Genomic DNA, 17758 nt, shown 5'->3' on the forward strand with positions numbered 1-17758 from the left:
ATCATAGAATAGACCACACATTATAAAAATATTTTCCATTTTTTGAGGAGGCTTATGGCCTGCATGAGGTCCACATCAAATTAGGGGGGTTGTTCACAGTGTCAAGGAGCTCACACATTACACAGGGCACCTCATGTCTAGTAGGGAGGAAAATGATAACATCCATGGCATCTAGAGAGGATGTCAGCAAAGAGAGCCCCATGATGTCAAGATAAACACCCCATACCATATATTTTGGCTGCAGCAATTTTGGAGGAGCTCAGGTGGAAAAAGGTGATTTGAGTCAAGATATGTGTCTAAACAAAGAAATGGAAGGAGTTGGAGAGCACTCCACCAGATTTGTTGAATAATACTTTATCCCACATTTACTAAGTGAGGGAGTTATGAATGATTTAAATATAATTTCACAATTCATGTTAAATGTTTTAAGGTAGTGGACTTTTGGAAGGCAGTTGCTCGCGTGTGGAGGAGCACACTTGGTCAGCCAACTGGTGGGGAGGCAATAAATTTTGAACAAATGTGTAGGTAGGAAATAGATGATGTTAGCATGGAAAAATATGTAGAAAAAGGTTAAAACATTCTCAAAAAAATTGTAGTTTCTAGTGGTTGTCATGTTGCCATTGAAAAATGAGAGGGTCTCATCGTTAGCAACATGACGAACTCTCAAAAAATGGAAATTTCGGCAAGTGACCTACCTGAAAATATAAAAGCTAGCAAGTGTATGTGGGACTCACCTAGAATAGTTGGACCAATAAATATTTGACACATGGCAGTGGCTAGGGAAGGTTAAGGATATTATCTTAAAATAATACTTCTATTTGATCCCAATTTGAGCATTTAGTGTCAGATTGAAAAATCAATTCTCTATAGTTTTAAACTATAGAAATATTTTTAAATTTTTCAAATAGATCTCTTAATTTCTCTGTCTATAGTTTGAGTCTGCAACTTCAAATGGCCGCCATAGGGGAAAACTTTCATTGAAATGGGAGCTCCAATATACTACCAAAATTGGAACAAACTGAATTTTCCATTTTTGAGGTTAGTTTGTGCACAACTATTCATCAGTTCACTTTGTAAGCTAGTTTGTAAAATCTAAGGCATTCTCAACAAAATAGGCAAAACTCATCATTGATCATCAAAATTGGTTAAAGGATAGATATGAAGGCTTGGTGAAGTCTAAAAGTGAAGAAAATAAATTCTAAGATGTTTTATTGGCTTCTTGAGGTTATTGTAACTGGTTTTTCACTTTTACCATGATTTCATTCTTAACACCAAAATCATTTACATTCTTTCATCATGAGATTTCTGAGATATTTGATGCCTTGTAGAGGCCAAATGATGAGATTTAGATATACAGTTATAGAGAGAAAGTAGAGAGAGTCTTATCATGATAAAGAGAGGAAATTTCATGTGGACAGATGTCAATTGCAGATTCAATCCAAGAATTCCTTCCTCTATATCAATCTCATTTTTTCTCATTATAAGGGTTTCAATTTTTTTTTACTGTGAGATCATAGAGGTTCCAATTTTTGGAGAAAAAACCACTCACTACTATGATACCAAGTTTTGGTTCTAGTTTTTTGATGTTTTCCCATGACTGTGGCACCATTTTTCAGCAAATTTCTCTTTTATGAATAGCATTAGGAAGGATAATATAGATAGTTCAGATTTGTTAGGTGTTTTCATATTTTCATTTCATGCATTTGGTTGTATTGTTTCAAGGAAATGAATACAAATGAACAAGAATTTCATTAGTTTCATTCTGATTCTCATCTCCTATCTCAGTGAATTTTCAATGTTTTATGCTCTTTGAACAAAGACCCTGGGTCATAGTTGCAGTCCCTTAAGGTTATATGTTGTTTCATTGTTGCTTGTAACTCAAGGGGTTATGTAAATGCTTTAGATTATTCAGAAACGTTGTAAGTTTACTGAGGGGGATATCATATAATAATGAGGTTCATATTAAGCATAGATGTTTATTTACAAGGTAAATAGATAGATCGTATATTTGAATATAAAAATAAGTATCAGATATTCATATGTATGCTTTTGATTCATGGATTTTCCAAATGGATTAGGCACTAGCCAGCTACAAGATCATTAAAGTCTTATTGCTACATATTTGAGGGTTTGTTGAATTCAACATTATTAATCAAAATCTTTTTAGTATTTCATGTTTTATAGTGGGCTGAAAAGAATTAACCCTCACTCAACTTATGAGATTCATAGATTTGCATTTAGCTACTGTAGATCTGTATCATTTCATGAGTTATTAGGAGATATAAGGGGTTTTCATATGCATTAATTAGGTTTAGATTTATGTTTTAAATGCACTGGTACAATACCTTAGAAGGTTAACGAACCTAGGTCTTGCAAAGCTTGAAGTTAAGAAGGAGATATGCCTTATAGTTGGCCCAAGACTGCAGTCGAGTGCATCCATCATAGGAATTTGCTAGCCTTAGATGCATTTATCTAGTTTCTTGGTCATTTTCAAAACTTTTAAATTAGGAGAAAACAAAATGGTGACTTTGTTGGGGACTGTATTGAATCAAAATGATAGATAAACCTTGAGAATTTAAAAGGAGATTCAATACAGTATGACAAGTGTGTGAAAAGATTGCACCATTAAGTTAACTGATGTGTTTTCTAGTTTTCTTACTCAGATATCATGCAACCCAGTGATGCTTTGTTCAGGATAGCAGTATATTTGAAGGATTGAGCTCAGATTGTGTTGCTACTAGGTTTTATTTTCACTCAATTCAGTCAGTTTTGGATTTCAAAATACTACTATAAATTGAGAGTCTGAATTGGTGAAAGATGTTTTCTCTCTTTTAAGTGTTTTTGAAGCTTTGCAAGTTCTACAAAGTGAAAATCCAGTTCAGATCTATCATGTTATAAATCATATGTTTTCTAAATTTTTCTCACAATTGTGAGTGGCAACTCTCTAAAGGATCTCTATACCAATGAAGATCAGTTATGTATAAATTCTTTCAAAGAGTTTTCAGCCTAGTAATGTAGATTTAAAATTTTTTTTTTAAGTTTTTAAACAAAAGGAGAGAGTATATGAAGTTCTTGACTAATGAGTTTCAAAGTTTTGTTTGATTTGTTTTCATAAGAATTCTGATTGTAAAAGTGAATCACATCAGTGATTTTATTTAGTTCTCCTCAAGGAGATGATGACTCTATAAGGATTCGATCAGTGGTGTAAGGAATTGAGATTAGCACCAAGCCAATCAGCAAATCAAAGTTTTCATATAGCAACACTAAAGGTATTTTATATTTTCATGATGTTTCTCTTTTCATGAAATAAAGTGATATACATATGTATTCTCCATCAAGTGATTTTTAGCATTAAGAGCAGGAGAATAGTTTAAAAGGTTTTATACACTTCATTGGATCAAGTTTCAGCTGTTGTTTGTAAAAAATTTATGAAGTGTATTTGAAGAAATTTATTTGGTAGAAGGTTATAGATCTATTGCGAATTACAAATTAGAATTATTGGTGAATGAGTTTCAAATCTTTCAATAATGTCATGTTTTCTTTCATCAACTATGCAACTTGTTAGCAAATTTTCTAGATCATTTTCTACCAAGTGGTATATGCCATTATGTTTTGATGGTATTCATGGTTTCCCAAATGTCATTCCTAATGATATTAGAAAAAAATTTCCTAGGTTTAGTGGGAACCATCTTTTCTTAGCTAGTTATCGTGTTGAATTGTTCAGTGATTTGATGGGTGACTATGAGATTGCTCATGAGGATGTGCACATGAAGTTATTTGTTCAAACTTTGGAACGTGATGCTAGAGACTGGTTTTCATTTTTACCAACATGTTTCATTTCATCTTGGGGTGAGTTGCATTCCACTTTCAAGGAGCAATTTGGAGAATGGGTAAGCATATCTGATTCTGATGGGGACACAACCCAAGAATAGAATGGACACAACAAAAAAGGGAAATTATATTAACTGAGAAAATAAGCTAGTAAAAATATTACAGAGAAAATAAACTTCAAAACATGCCCTAAGGGCTTACAATAGCATAAATCTGGAGAATATTTCTCCTTTTAGCACCTCCTCTCAAACTCCACTCCGAACTGGCTTTTACAATGCCAGAAATCTCCTTAAATAGACCTGAGAGGGTTAAGGACTAGGAGTACATTCTAGAAAGTGCTAGTAGGCATCCACCAACAAAATAGAAGGTTCCAGAAGCTACGTTAGAAGTCGATGCAAATCTAGAAGAATCCAGAAACGGTAGCCAAACTTTTGGGAGGCATAACTTTTGAACCGTAGCTCCAATTGATGAACTGTTTACATTTTCAAAAAGCTCTCAAAGCACTCTATAGCCCTATGGACAAGCTTCGCTCATCCCCCATTTTTCAGCCCTTTTTGAGGTCATTTAATGCCCCTAACCTAACTTTGAAGCATTCTTAGCAGGTCTCCAAAACTTGAAAAAACTGCAATAACTTTCAAACCGTGGGGCCTATTGACCTGATTCTTTTTCTGGAATGCTCTAAATCATGATTACATTCATCTGGCCAATTCACACCTTCTAGTTTACCAAAATGATGGCCCTAATGCATGTTCCTATTTTTTCAAGATTTTCAAATGCACTTATAGTTGATCTATGAGAGTTGGAACCTTTATTTGAGCCAAATGGGTATCCAAAAACATAAAGACATGAAAAAAAAACTAAGTCTAAGTACATTTTTTTGGGTGACATAGGATTGCCCTTATACCTCTGGATGCTCCTGCATCAGACACCCAGGGTAGATTGAAAAGTGACCCTATCACTTTATGGATGGTAGAGGAAATCCCAAATGGGAAACCTTAGCTGCTGAAATCCAAGTTGAGTCCTCGATTGGCCATCCTTTCCATTTGACCAAATACTCTTCATTCTGCCTATTTTTGGTACTCCTACCCACACGATGATCTAGAATGTCTTCTATCTCCTCCTTCTTAGAAGAAGGAATTGGACATGGCTCTAACACTAGCTCCTCATCTGCACCATCATCATGATACTCTGTTAAATCTGCAATGTTGAAAATGGGAGAAATCTGAATACCATTTGGCAGCTCCACTTCATATGCATTTCCTGAGTCATGTTTCTTCAAAATTTTGTAGGGGCCAAATTTTTTCATTTTCAACTTGTTGTAAGTACCGGCTGGAAATCTTTCTTTTTGTAAGTTTACCATGACTAAATCTCCTACTTGGAATTCCTTATGTCTTCTCCTTTGATTAGCCCTAGCTTTATACTCTTGATTCATCTTGGTTATGTGCACCTGAACCTCCTCATGTAGACGCTTGATATGTTCAGCAAATTCCTCAGCTTCAGCACTTGTCCTCTCCCCTTGTTCTATCTTCCTCAGCTCTGGTGCAGTCCTTGGGCTATTCCCATATACAATTTGGAATGGTGATTTTCTAGTACTCTTATTTATAGAGTTATTATAAGCAAATTCTTCCTATGGTAGAATCAAATCCCATCCCTTGGGCTTATCCCCAGCTAAACATCTCAGCAAATTTCCTAGACTTCTATTTACCACTTCTGTTTGGCCATCAATCCGCGGGTGATGCGTGGAACTAAATTTTAGGTTTGTTCTCAACTTCTTCCACAATGTCCTCGAGAAATACCCCACAAATTTAGTATCTCTGTCAGAAACTATGCTCCTTGGAAGACCATGTAGTCTTACCACCTCTTTGAAAAACAAGTCTGCAATATGGACAACATCATGATTTTTGTGGCATGGAATGAAATGTGCCATTTTGGAGAACCTATCAACCACCATGAATACTGAGTCACTACCCCTTTGTGTCCTTGGCAATCCAAGAACAAAATTCATACTTATGTCCTCCCATGGCCTTGATGGAATAGGCAATGACTGATATAGACCGGTATTGTGACTAAACCACTTGGCAACTTGACAAACCTGGCAACTTTGTACAAACTTCTTCACATCCTATAAAATTTGAGGCCAAAAATAATGTTCTCTAAGAATGGCAATGGTCTTATCTCGACCAAAATGTCCTGCCATCCCTCCACTGTGTTTCTCCTTAATCAGATTTTCCCTCATGGAACTCCTTGGAATGCACAATTGACTACCTTTGAACAACATGCCATCCTGAATCAAATAGTCTAACCACTTGGTTCTATCTATAGCAACAGGTTCTTTACAAGCTTTCCATGCTTCAGAAAAATTAGGATCCTTGGGGTACAAATTCTTGAGTTCATCAAACCCAACTACTTCAACCTGCATTGTTGTAAGCAACAACTGTCTCCTATATAGTGCATCTGCAACCCTGTTAGATTTTCCACTTCTATGCTTCAACACAAATGTATAACTCTACAAGATTTCTACACACTTCATATGCCTCTGATTCAATTTACCTTGGCTATTTAGGTACTGTAATTCTTGATGATCAGTATACAAAATAATTTCCTTTGGCAATAAATAGTGCCTCCATTTCTTTAAGGCCTGAACTATTGCATAGAACTCTTGATCATAAACATAATACTTCTTCTTTGCATCATTCAATTTTTCACTAAAATATGCAATAGGCTTACCTTCTTGGCTTAATATAGCCCCAATAGCACTGCCACTAGCATCACAATCCACCTGGAACACATTTCTAAAATTTGGAAGTGTCAACATAGGCTGTTCTATCACCTTCTTCTTTAGCAATTCAAAACTTCTCGCAGTTGTTGCAGTCCGTTTGAACTCTTTTCTATCCCCTCTTATTGTATCAGTTAGGGGTGCACATATGCCACTGAAATTCTTAATAAACTTCCTGTAAAATCTAACCAGACCATGAAATGATCTTACCTCAGTAGCAGACCTTGGAGTAGGCCATTCCTTGATGGCTTTTACCTTCTTTGGATCCATTTTGAGACCTTCAGGTGATATAACAAACCCCAAATAGACTAATTCCCTTTTTGCAAAGACACACTTCTTTAGATTAATTAATAGTTTCTCTTCCCTTAGCCTTTCAAGGACACTATGAATATGCAATAAATGTTCTTCCAAAGTCTTGCTGAACATTAAAATATCATCCAAATAGACAATAACAAATTTTCCCAAGAACTTCTTAAGTACCTCATTCATGAGCCGCATGAAGGTGCTTGGGGCATTCGTCAATCCAAAGGGCATGACTAACCACTCATAAAGACCCTCCTTGGTCTTGAAGGCTGTTTTCCACTCATCTCCTTCTCGAATCCATATCTGATGATAGCCACTCTTCAGATCTATCTTTGTGAAGTACTGAGCTCCACTCAAGCAATCCATAAGATCATCCATCCTTGGTAAAGGAAACTGGTACTTGATGGTTATCCTATTTATAGCTCAAGAATCTGTACACATCCTCCACTCTCCATCCTTCTTTGGTGCAAGTACTACAAGTACTGCACATGGACTCAGGCTCTCTCAAATCAAGCCCTTCCTCAACAACTCCTGAACCTGTCTATTTAGCTCCTTTATTTCAGGAGGAGTCATCCTATGAGCAGCCTTGTTAGGAAAACTAGCTCCTGGATTAGATCTATCTAATGACTGATTTGCCTTACTAGTGGCAATCCATCTGGAATATTATCAAAGATAATATCTCCAAATTCCCCTAGTAATTCTGAAACTTCAAATTGTATTTCACTACTACCTTCTCTATCTTTTCTAGGAATCAAAGCATAGCACATATGCTGATGTTTCATGCCATCTAAAAACTTCCTTCCATCAACAAGACAAATCCTAGCACTGCTACATACCTTTTCACCTTCCTTTTTCATGGGCTTCAATTTGTGGCGAACTCCATCCTTTGTCAGAGAGTATGTGTTTGCATGTCCATCATGTATTGCATGTCTATCAAACTGCCATGGTCTACCCAACAATAGATGGCAAACATCCATCGAAATAACATCATAGAGAACTTCATCTTGGTAACTCCCAATTTTGAATTTTACTAAACATTGTTCACTTACCAGGACCTTATGATCATCTCTTACCCAAGAAATCTGATAGGGCTGGGGATGTTTCTCCCTCTTGAGCTTCAGCTTAGAGACCATCTCTTCTAATACCAAGTTATCAGTGTTACCACCATCAATGATCACGTCACAACATTTATCCTCACACTTCCATCTGGTATGAAACAAACTCCTTCGTTGTCCTAGTTCATTCTCACCACTTAGTAGGACTCTTTCATTTACCAAGGTCTCTCCTCTTTTTGCATCCTCTGAATGTGATGATTGTGCATCCTCATCCACATGAGCAACCCTAGTTTGGCCCTCAGCTCTCCTATCTATCCTTCCTTTTTGTTGAGGGCATTCAAAGGAATGATGACCTTCTTCATTGCAATGGAAACAGGTTCCACGGAAGCCTCCTCTTCCTTGTCCATGTCCTCTACCTCTTCCTCTTTGATTTCCAAAGTCTTGGTTACGGAAGCGATTGAAACCCTCATTCCTCTGGTTCCTACTAGTACCCTCATCTTCATTTTTATTTTGTGTTTCATTGCAGCCTCCAGATGATCTACCACTTCCCCTTCCTCCTTGACCATGCCCTCTTTGTCTTCCTTCAAACCGTTTATTTAGCTTCTCTTCAACTCGTAGGGAAAACTGGTATGCCTCTTCAACGCTGGTCATTCTTACTAGACTTAATTCCTCCTGGACGCTTGGTCGCAACCCATTGATATAATGAGCAACCTTCTCCTTATTTTCTTCTGCATGCCCCACTCTAATCAAGAGTCGGTAAAACTCCTCTATATATTCTTGGGCTGATCTTCCTGCTTGCTTTAACCCATGCATCTTCTTAAACAAATCAAGCTCATAGTCCACAGGAATGAACTGCTTCTTCAATTTGTCCACCATGTGATCCCATCTTGTGATCTTCTCTTTTCCTCTTCTAAGTCTTTCCAGTTGAACCACTTGCCAACAGATTTTGGCATGGCCTTTCAGTTTGGCCTTTGCAAACTTAACCCTATCTGGGTCCCTTATATCCTCACACTCAAAGTATTCTTCCAGTTCATTGATCCAATCGATCAACTCATCTGGTTTCAGATTTCTTGAAAATATACCCACTTCAATTGTAGGTCTTTTCCCAAACTTAGTAATGGCCCTAAAAAGCCTTTCCTCTATAGGATTCAAAACTTCCTCGTCAACTTCCTCTTCTGGTCCCATTACTTCCTCTTCATTGTCATCCTCACTATTGTCACCTGCGGCAACATTTGCTCCTCTACGAAGCTCCTCTTGCAATGCTTTTACCTACCTCTAGAGGGCTCTAACCTCCTCAAGATCAATAGATCTGGCCCTTCCGCCATGCTCTCTTCGTACAGGCATCTTCTAACTCGAACCCACAACCACACAGTCCTGGAACAAACTGCCTCATAGTCGGTGCTCTGTCTACACTCTCAGGAAAACCAGCTTTGATACCGCTTGATGGGGACACAACCCAAGAACAGAATGGACACAATAGAAAAGGGAAATTATATTAACTAAGAAAATAAGCTAGTACAAATAGTATAGAGAAAATAAACTTTAGAACATGCCCTAAGGGCTTACAATAGCATAAATCTGGAGAATATTTCTCCTTTTAGCACCTCCTCTCAAACTCCACTCCGAACTGCCTTTTACAATGCCAAAAATCTCCTTAAATAGACCCCGAAGGGTTAAGGACTAGGAGTACATTCCAAAAAGTGCTAGTAGTCATCCATCGACAAAATAGAAGGTTCCAGAAGCTGTGTTAGAAGTCGGTGCAAATCTAGAAGAATCTAGAAATGGTAGCCGAACTTTCGGGAGGCATAACTTTTGAACTGTAGCTCCGATTGATGATTTGTTTACATTTTTGAAAAGCTCTTGAAGCACTCTATAGCCCTATGGACAAGCTTTTCTCATCCCCCATTTTTTGGCCCTTTTTGAGGTCATTTAATGCCCCTAACCTGACTTTGAAGCATTCTTAGGAGGTCTCCAAAACCTGAAATACTGCAATAACTTTCAAACCGTGGGGCCTATTGACCTGATTCTTTTTCTGGAATGCTCTAAATCATGATTACATTGATCTGTCCAATTCACACCTTCTATTTTACCAAAATGATGGCCCAAATACATGCTCCTATTTTTTTGGGATTTTCAAACGCACTGATAGTTGAACTATGAGAGTTGGAACCTTTATTTGAGCCAAATGGGTATCCAAAAATGTAAAGACATGAAACAGAGACTAAGTCTAAGTACATTTTTTTGGGTGACACGGGATTGCCCTTATACCTCTGGATGCTCCTGCATCAAATTCTTATGACAATTTTTTGAGGATTCACATTGAGAGTAATGAACTTGTGCCTCAATTCAATATCAAATTTGCAAGAATTTTAAATGAAATTCTTGAGAGTTATAGACCCAATGATCAAATGTGTCTATCTATTTATTTTGATGCATTTAACAAGAAAATGAACTATTTGCTAAGGGATAAAGAACCATAGACATTATATTAGGCTTTATGACCACTAGGGATATTGAAAATAATTTGAAATATGGATTGATTAGAGGTCATTTTTCTATGAATAATTGATGATATAGTGTGTTTGAAAGAAAGGATGAATGTGATATAGATGCTTTAGTTTCAAATAAGCATATTAACACCCCTACTCTAAGTTTTGATCAAGTAGAGAATTCAAATCATAATGTGTGTATAAGGAAGGTTAGTCCAGTTGTAAATGAAGACACACATGTTTTAATGTTATAGTAGTAGGATGTTTTTTGGACTTTGAAAGGGTTCAACATTGTGTTGATTTTATGGATCAAGGTTTAGTTGTAGTAGTAAGTTCTTCTCCTGATAATTATGTGTATAATGATGTAACTAATGCTTCAAAGTTTGAGGTTGCTACACCTAGGTCTCAGTCTTATGCAAGTGAGGAGGTTGAGAGTTGTCTCTATGATCATGAGTTTGATGTTGTTGATCCAACATACCATGGAGAGATAACACAAGATAAAGAGAGTGAATCAAATTTATCTTAGTCACAATCAAAAGAACAAAGCACACATGTTTGTAATGTTTTAGCATTAGATGATAAGATAGATTCAGTTGATCAGCAAGATATACAAGAAATGAATTCTCTTAATAAGAGATTGCATTAAGTTGAGAATGTTATAAAGGTTGAAGTTGAAAGATATGCATCTCAGTATGAGTATGAAGAAGCTAGAAGTAATTTTTCAAGTGATGAAGGTAAACTTTCTAATCCAATGTATTGTGAAGAAGCCTCATGTGAAGATAATGATGAGAGAGGTTGCTCAAGTCAAGAAGAGGATAGTGCTAGTAAATGTTCATCTTCATGTGAATCAGATGCAAATTGGGAAGAAGAAAGAAATGACGGGAGTGAGTATTCTTATGTCAGTAAAGGTATGAATTCTAATTCTAAATTTGAAAGTAAAGTTTCATTTCAGAATTATACCAGTCAGCTAGATGTTGAAAGTTGTGAAGAATTGTCTACACAATACGAGGATAAAAATGGTGTTTATAAGGATGGATTACCTAATTGTGTAGATGAATGTCTTGAGAATGAGTATAGTAATAATCATCATACAAATGATCCTAAGATTAATGCATCAGCACCTATTGGTAAAATGAATGATGATTTTCTTGCAATACATTTGAATCACCTACATAAAGACAATGAAAGTAACTTTGATTTAGATTCTACATGCTTCATTGATGGAATGGATGTTGAGTCTTCATATGGTTTTGATTTTTCTTCACATGCTAAAAGCCTCCATGAGGATGAAATGGGTGATGATTTTAAAGTGTATACTAATGCCTTGTATGATGAAGGTTGTGAGGATGAACAACCCATGTTTTTTCAAGATGTTAAAAAAGGATCACTACATGGAGTAATCAACCCATTTTTTGAAGAAGACATGGAGGGTTCAAATTTAGTTGAGAATGAGTTTGATGATGATACTTTATCCTACTACCATGAGAAATCAGATTGTTCTTATTCCAGGTATGATAGTGAAAATGATGGTTATGTTGCATCTCATGATATGGATAATAAGGTGTCTGATGAAGTTGTTGAAAATTGGTACACACATTGTAGCAATTTTTTTGATGCATACTTTAAGGTGACAACTAATCCATCTACTTATTGTGAAGAATCATTGAAGGAATTTGGATTAGTTTTAGATTCTAACGTCAATTACATGTGTGAGTACAAGTTAGAGTGTTCATTTGAGTATCATCTGGTTATACATAAGGATACACATTTTCCAGGTATGTGTGATTAATTTCCCCAAGTTCAGTATGACACCTTCATATTTGAAGTTGATAGCATGCATGAATCATTAAATGAAGAGGATTTTCAGTTTGAGTTTGATATGTTTGAGCATGCTGATCATAACTTGCATAATGAGCAAGTTGTAGAAGATGAATCTAGGTTTTATATGCGTTATGGAAGTAAGGATGTAGATTCAGTTTTGCCAAGTGAGTTGATTCATGATGCTAATCTGATTGGTGAAATTGATAGAAGAAATATTTCCACTTTACCTCATATAAATTTAGATGAGAATCAAGTTTTTGACAAAGGTAAATGTTTTTGTTGAAGTTTGGTGGCCCAAGGCCATCGTTTGTACATAGTAGTTGTAGTTGTTTTCGATTTCAATAAAGTTGTTCAAGAGAGCTTTTGTTGTTAGGTGTGTGCTCTACTACTTCTAGCAATTTGAATCCTTTCCATGCCCACAAGGGACATGCATCCCCAAACAGAGCCACTGTTAGGACAAAAATTGCATTGTCAATTTTGAGTACTATTGAGAAAATTAAGCCTTATAAATGCTTTTTGATGGATATGTACCCATCTATACCTTTGAGTCGCATCAGGTGTTTAATGTTTCTAGCACCTTCCATTTAGCCTATCCACTTGTAAATTTCCATTCTGAGACATTCTATGAAGCCTCACTTTCAGAAATTGTCAATTCTGCATTTTCACCTGTGTCAAACAGCGACAAGAGGCAATGTTTGTAATTGAATATCTCACACCCAAATATGTTTCATGACTCACCACTTTGGGAGTGTTTAGTTTCCATACCAAAAAATCTATGTTTCAGATTTTGAGTCATTTTGAGTCCATTTGACTAGGTTTTGAATCCCTCAAAGTTGGTCATTTACTGCTGTCATGCTGATATGAATTGTTTAGAATTCTTGAAGGCCCTATTTGACAAGTTATAATTTTGACCCAGTTAACCAAAATTTTCAAATTCTTTTTTCATTTTATTGAAGACATCATAAACTTGTTATGTTTCAAGTTTAAACTCATGAAAAATCCGTTTGATCAGTTTTTGAACGCGATTCCAAATAGAATTTCTATCTTTTTAGTAGTGTCAGAAGGAGCAGATTGTTTGGTACCCCTATTCGGGATGTTATAACTCAAAATTTGTGATAGATGAGATCAAATGAATTGTACCATTGTGTTCACCTCTAAAAATACTTTAAGTGTGACAAAGTTTCAAGTACTGATGAATCCATTTCAACACTTTTCCAGGTCAATTCCATTTGCAAAAAACACTTTTCTGACATTGTTTCATGTCTGCAAATTTAAGTAGCCTACTTTGACCGCTTTCCATTCATCCCCCATGATTTTTCATGAGCCCAAATCATAGAAGTATACTCTCCTCATGAAAAAGTATCAATGCCCTAGTTTTTAGAATCTCAAGTGCCTGTTTGCCTAGTTGTCAAGGCCAAAACCAAACACAGTTTCCAACTTCTTGACATGGTTCTCTGCAAGCAATTTTAACAAGGCATGTTCAAAGATTGATATCTTTTGACCCTGATGTCATCATGTGATGATATTTGGCATGCCCATTGAACATGTTAGAGAGATAATATATTCAGAGTTTCAGAGCCGTGTGAGGAGTTTATGTCAATTTTTAAAGCCAGCCAATAGGCTTCCTAACACAAAATTCACAGTGATGAAATGATTTAAAATGAGTTTTAATGATCAATTTGTGATCAAAATTAATTCCTAAAATGTTTTAAAATCTCAATGGATCAATTCTAGCAATTAGTTGTTCGAAACAAAAAAAAAAAATCAGCCGAGCCCAGTTTGGGGCTCGACTGATTTCATCTAATGAGACAATACTTATGAAAGTTATAAAATGTTCTAATTGGGATCATGAATGAGCAGAGAATATGATCAATGTACTATACCTAGATGCATCTCAAACTTTTTGATTGAACACGTAGTTGCTCGATGGTATAGGGAAGCTCTGGCAAAGATGTGGTGGTTGGAGGTGGGCCAACAGGTTGTGTAATGGTACTTAATTTACTTTGTAGGGGATTTCATGTTCATGTTTTTGAATGCCAACCAATGATGAAGCCAAAGTCAGAGGTGATCCATGCTCTTTTTCTATTATTTTGACAAGAAGAGGCATTAATGTGATTGAAGCAGTTGAGATGGAATTGCCTTCCTCCATTTTGAAACCAAAACTTAGTAATTGTTCCCACCTACCAAATGGGAAAAAGATGAAAATGGATTATTACAAAGGACCTAGAATACAAAGTTATGTAGCAAGTCGCAATGGATTAGTGGCTTTTCTACAACAGTCTTCTTCAAAGATTTTTTGAAAATCTCACTCTTTATTTTGGATGGGAGCTTTCTTCAATAGATGACAAAAAGAGCTTAGCCAAATTTTCCTACAATCAAACCTATAGCAGGGATACTAAAACTAACAATCAAGGTAAAGTTCATATGGATGATATTGAAGTTGAATTTGATTTTCTAGTTGGAGCTGATGGTGTTTCAAGTAAAGTACATTCAAAAATTTTGTGTCTTGATCAAGCCTACAACTCAGCAAGTAATAAGTCACATATCAAACTAGACTTTATAGATAACCCAAGAACCTATGAGTCATTCTATGTTTGCCCTTCTTTGGTAGGGGAGTCCACCTTTATTGCTGATCATAACAAAGTGTAGGCTTGGCGAGACTTGAATATGTTGCTAGTTAATGTTGTTGATGGAAGCTTTTGGGGTGGTACATTGAATAATGAACTGGTGAATGCACCTTCTCTAGAAGATGTCACCAAGATCTTAAGAGAGAAGGCTCCATATATGCTTGATCTACTTCTCTATGAGAACCCAAACTTTGTAGAAAACCTATGGAAGCAGTCAACGTTTGGCAATGGATCTTCTTTTGAAATCTCATGCCCATATTAAAGAGCATCCCACCTTTGATAAATCATAGGCTAAAATCATAGAATAGACCACACATTATGAATAGGCTTCCCATGTTTTGAGGAGGCCCATGTTAGTTTAAAGAATAATTTTTACAACTGAGTGTCAATACACTTAACCATTTTTCCACTAAACAGTACTGAGTAACAGTAGGTGTTGAGTGTTAACAAGTGTCCAGTAACAGTAGGTGCCCAGTGATACAGTTTTGTTTAGGTGCCAAGCTATCTAGGAAACAGCATGTGCGAGCATCAACAATTCTTAAGGAGCCGAGTAACTTAGGATATCAGCATAAGAGTTTGTGATTGCACAAACTATGATGTAAACTATTTTTGTAGACTGACATAAGATAAATCTTGAAAGATATAGAGATAAGAATGAATCTTTTACATTTCCTATGCAATTTGCATGTAGCCAATTGGAAAAATTGGAAAGGCATGCAACCAATCAGGAATAGACAAGTATTGAGTGGGAAATTGAGATTCAATGTGGATCGCAGATCCATATCTAACCCTAAGTCTTCAAAGTCTTTTTAAGGAAGATGAAAGGCTCATTGAAAGAGAATGAGAGGAGTAGAGCACTAATTCATTAATTAGTTGATCAGAACAAAGCAAGGTAGACAAACAAAAATCAGATCTCAGAGGATCGAAATCAGAGAAAGAGCCAGAACAAGTTCCTGCATTCAGTAATCAAGGATTAAAAACAATCAAGTTTGTAATACCTAATACTCTTTTACCATTGTATTAGAAAGAAAATTCTATGTAGATAGGTTGGCTTAACAGCTATTTGTAGATCCTTATCAAAAGGTGATTAAATCCTTTAATAGGGTGACACTTCATGTTAAGTGTTTGAAATCCTTTAAGCAGGTCACTATTGACATAGTGTAAAGCCTTTAACGGGGTAGGCCTTTAATAGGGAAGACCATCAGAAGTGGTTGAACAATATTGCTGCAGTAATTTTTATGGGTATCATCCCCACCCCAGTTTTACCTTCTTATTCCTAGAGGGTTTCTGGGTTACCAAATTATAGTGTTATGTGTTGTTGATGCATGTGTTTAGTTTTATGTTTAATTGATGTATTTACATGTATGCAATTTACTTCTACCTAAAAGTTTTATTGGCTAAAGTGTGATACTTATGATTCACCCCCCCTCTCATAAGTACTCTTTCCATATTTGAATATTCCAACAATTGGTATAAGAGCCAACCCAGGTTCTCACAAGGAAAAGCCTAACAGCTTGGAGGAAAAGATCTGAAGATGGAAGCTTTCAAACTTGGAAAGATCATTGAAAATCAGGTGATAGATGTGCAACTTGCTCTGCATAGCTTGGAGGAATTCAGAAACAAGTTGAGAAATTTATTAAAAAAAAGGAAGGATCTAGCCATAGCCGAAAATGAGATAAACTACAAGAAAATTGATACCACCAACATATTTTCCAATAGAGACACTAAAGAGTTTGATGTAGCAATAGCAGAATTGATGGAGAAAAATAAATTTCAAATAGAGGAGATAAGATCTCTCAAGATGGAACATGAATCACAGGCCATAATGATATGTGAAATTACTGAACAAAAGAAAAGAGCAGTTGATGATAAGGTCATGATGGAAAATGACAAAAGAGATCTTGCAAACAGACTTGAAGAAAAATGTACTGAATTGACAAGGATCTCAAACATGCAGATGGATACACTTGCCCAAATGATGAACCTTCATCATGAACTCAATGTGAAAGATATTGAGATCTCTACTTTGAAGATGCAAAATGAACAAATGTAGAATGAATTGAATAGAGAAAAAGAGGTGGCAGAGAATCTCAACAAGTCAAGTGAAGCTATCAAACATTTTGAGCAATTACTGAAATCCCCAAGATCAACCCATGATACATCAGGACTTGGATACAACAGCACTGAAGTTGGAGAATCATCAAAGAGTGCAGAACAAAGAAGTGATAAAGGTAAAAATGTTAAACCTACATGTCATTTCTGTGGAAAGAAAGGACACACATCTAATGTTTGTAGAAGCAAGAATGCCCATTAGCATGATAAACCTAAAAGTATAAATCATTGTCATAAATGCAAGAAGCAAGGTAATCAAGCATATGAATGCAAAACCAAAACTACATCAATATTTGAGGGTCACTGTCATAATTGAAAAAAAATATGGACATAGAGCTTTTGAATGTAGATCAAAGCCTATGTGGACATTAAATCAACCAGAAAAGACATCAAACGATGAATTCTGGGATTACAACACCAGGTACAGTTGTCACTATTGTCAAGAATATGGGCATACACCCCAGAATTGCATAAGAATGCATTTTAGGGGAAAATATAAAAGATGGTTGAATCAAACTACATGTTTCAATTGCTTAAAAATTGTTCATATCAGCAGGAATTTCCCAACAAGGTCAAAGGCATCAAGTTTTGAGTTCAGCAATGCAAAGGCAAAGATAGATGTTGGACATATCAGAAGTAAAATGAATAAGACATTGAAGAAGGAAGATGAGTATAGCAAATCAAGTGCAAAGATCACTTCACCTAATAGGTCAAGTGATCACACTTCATCAAATTAATGAAGAA

The 17758-nt window shown here is 36.0% G+C and overlaps 1 pseudogene; it reads left to right on the forward strand.

Moving 5' to 3' along the window:
• Nucleotides 1-652: 652 nt before the first annotated feature.
• Nucleotides 653-15164, forward strand: LOC149544705 (kynurenine 3-monooxygenase-like; annotated as a pseudogene).
• Nucleotides 15165-17758: the final 2594 nt, after the last annotated feature.

Source organism: Cupressus sempervirens, chromosome 8, assembly GCF_028749045.1.
Source record: "Cupressus sempervirens isolate cs-2001-9-10 chromosome 8, ASM2874904v1, whole genome shotgun sequence".
NCBI lineage: Eukaryota > Viridiplantae > Streptophyta > Pinopsida > Cupressales > Cupressaceae > Cupressus > Cupressus sempervirens.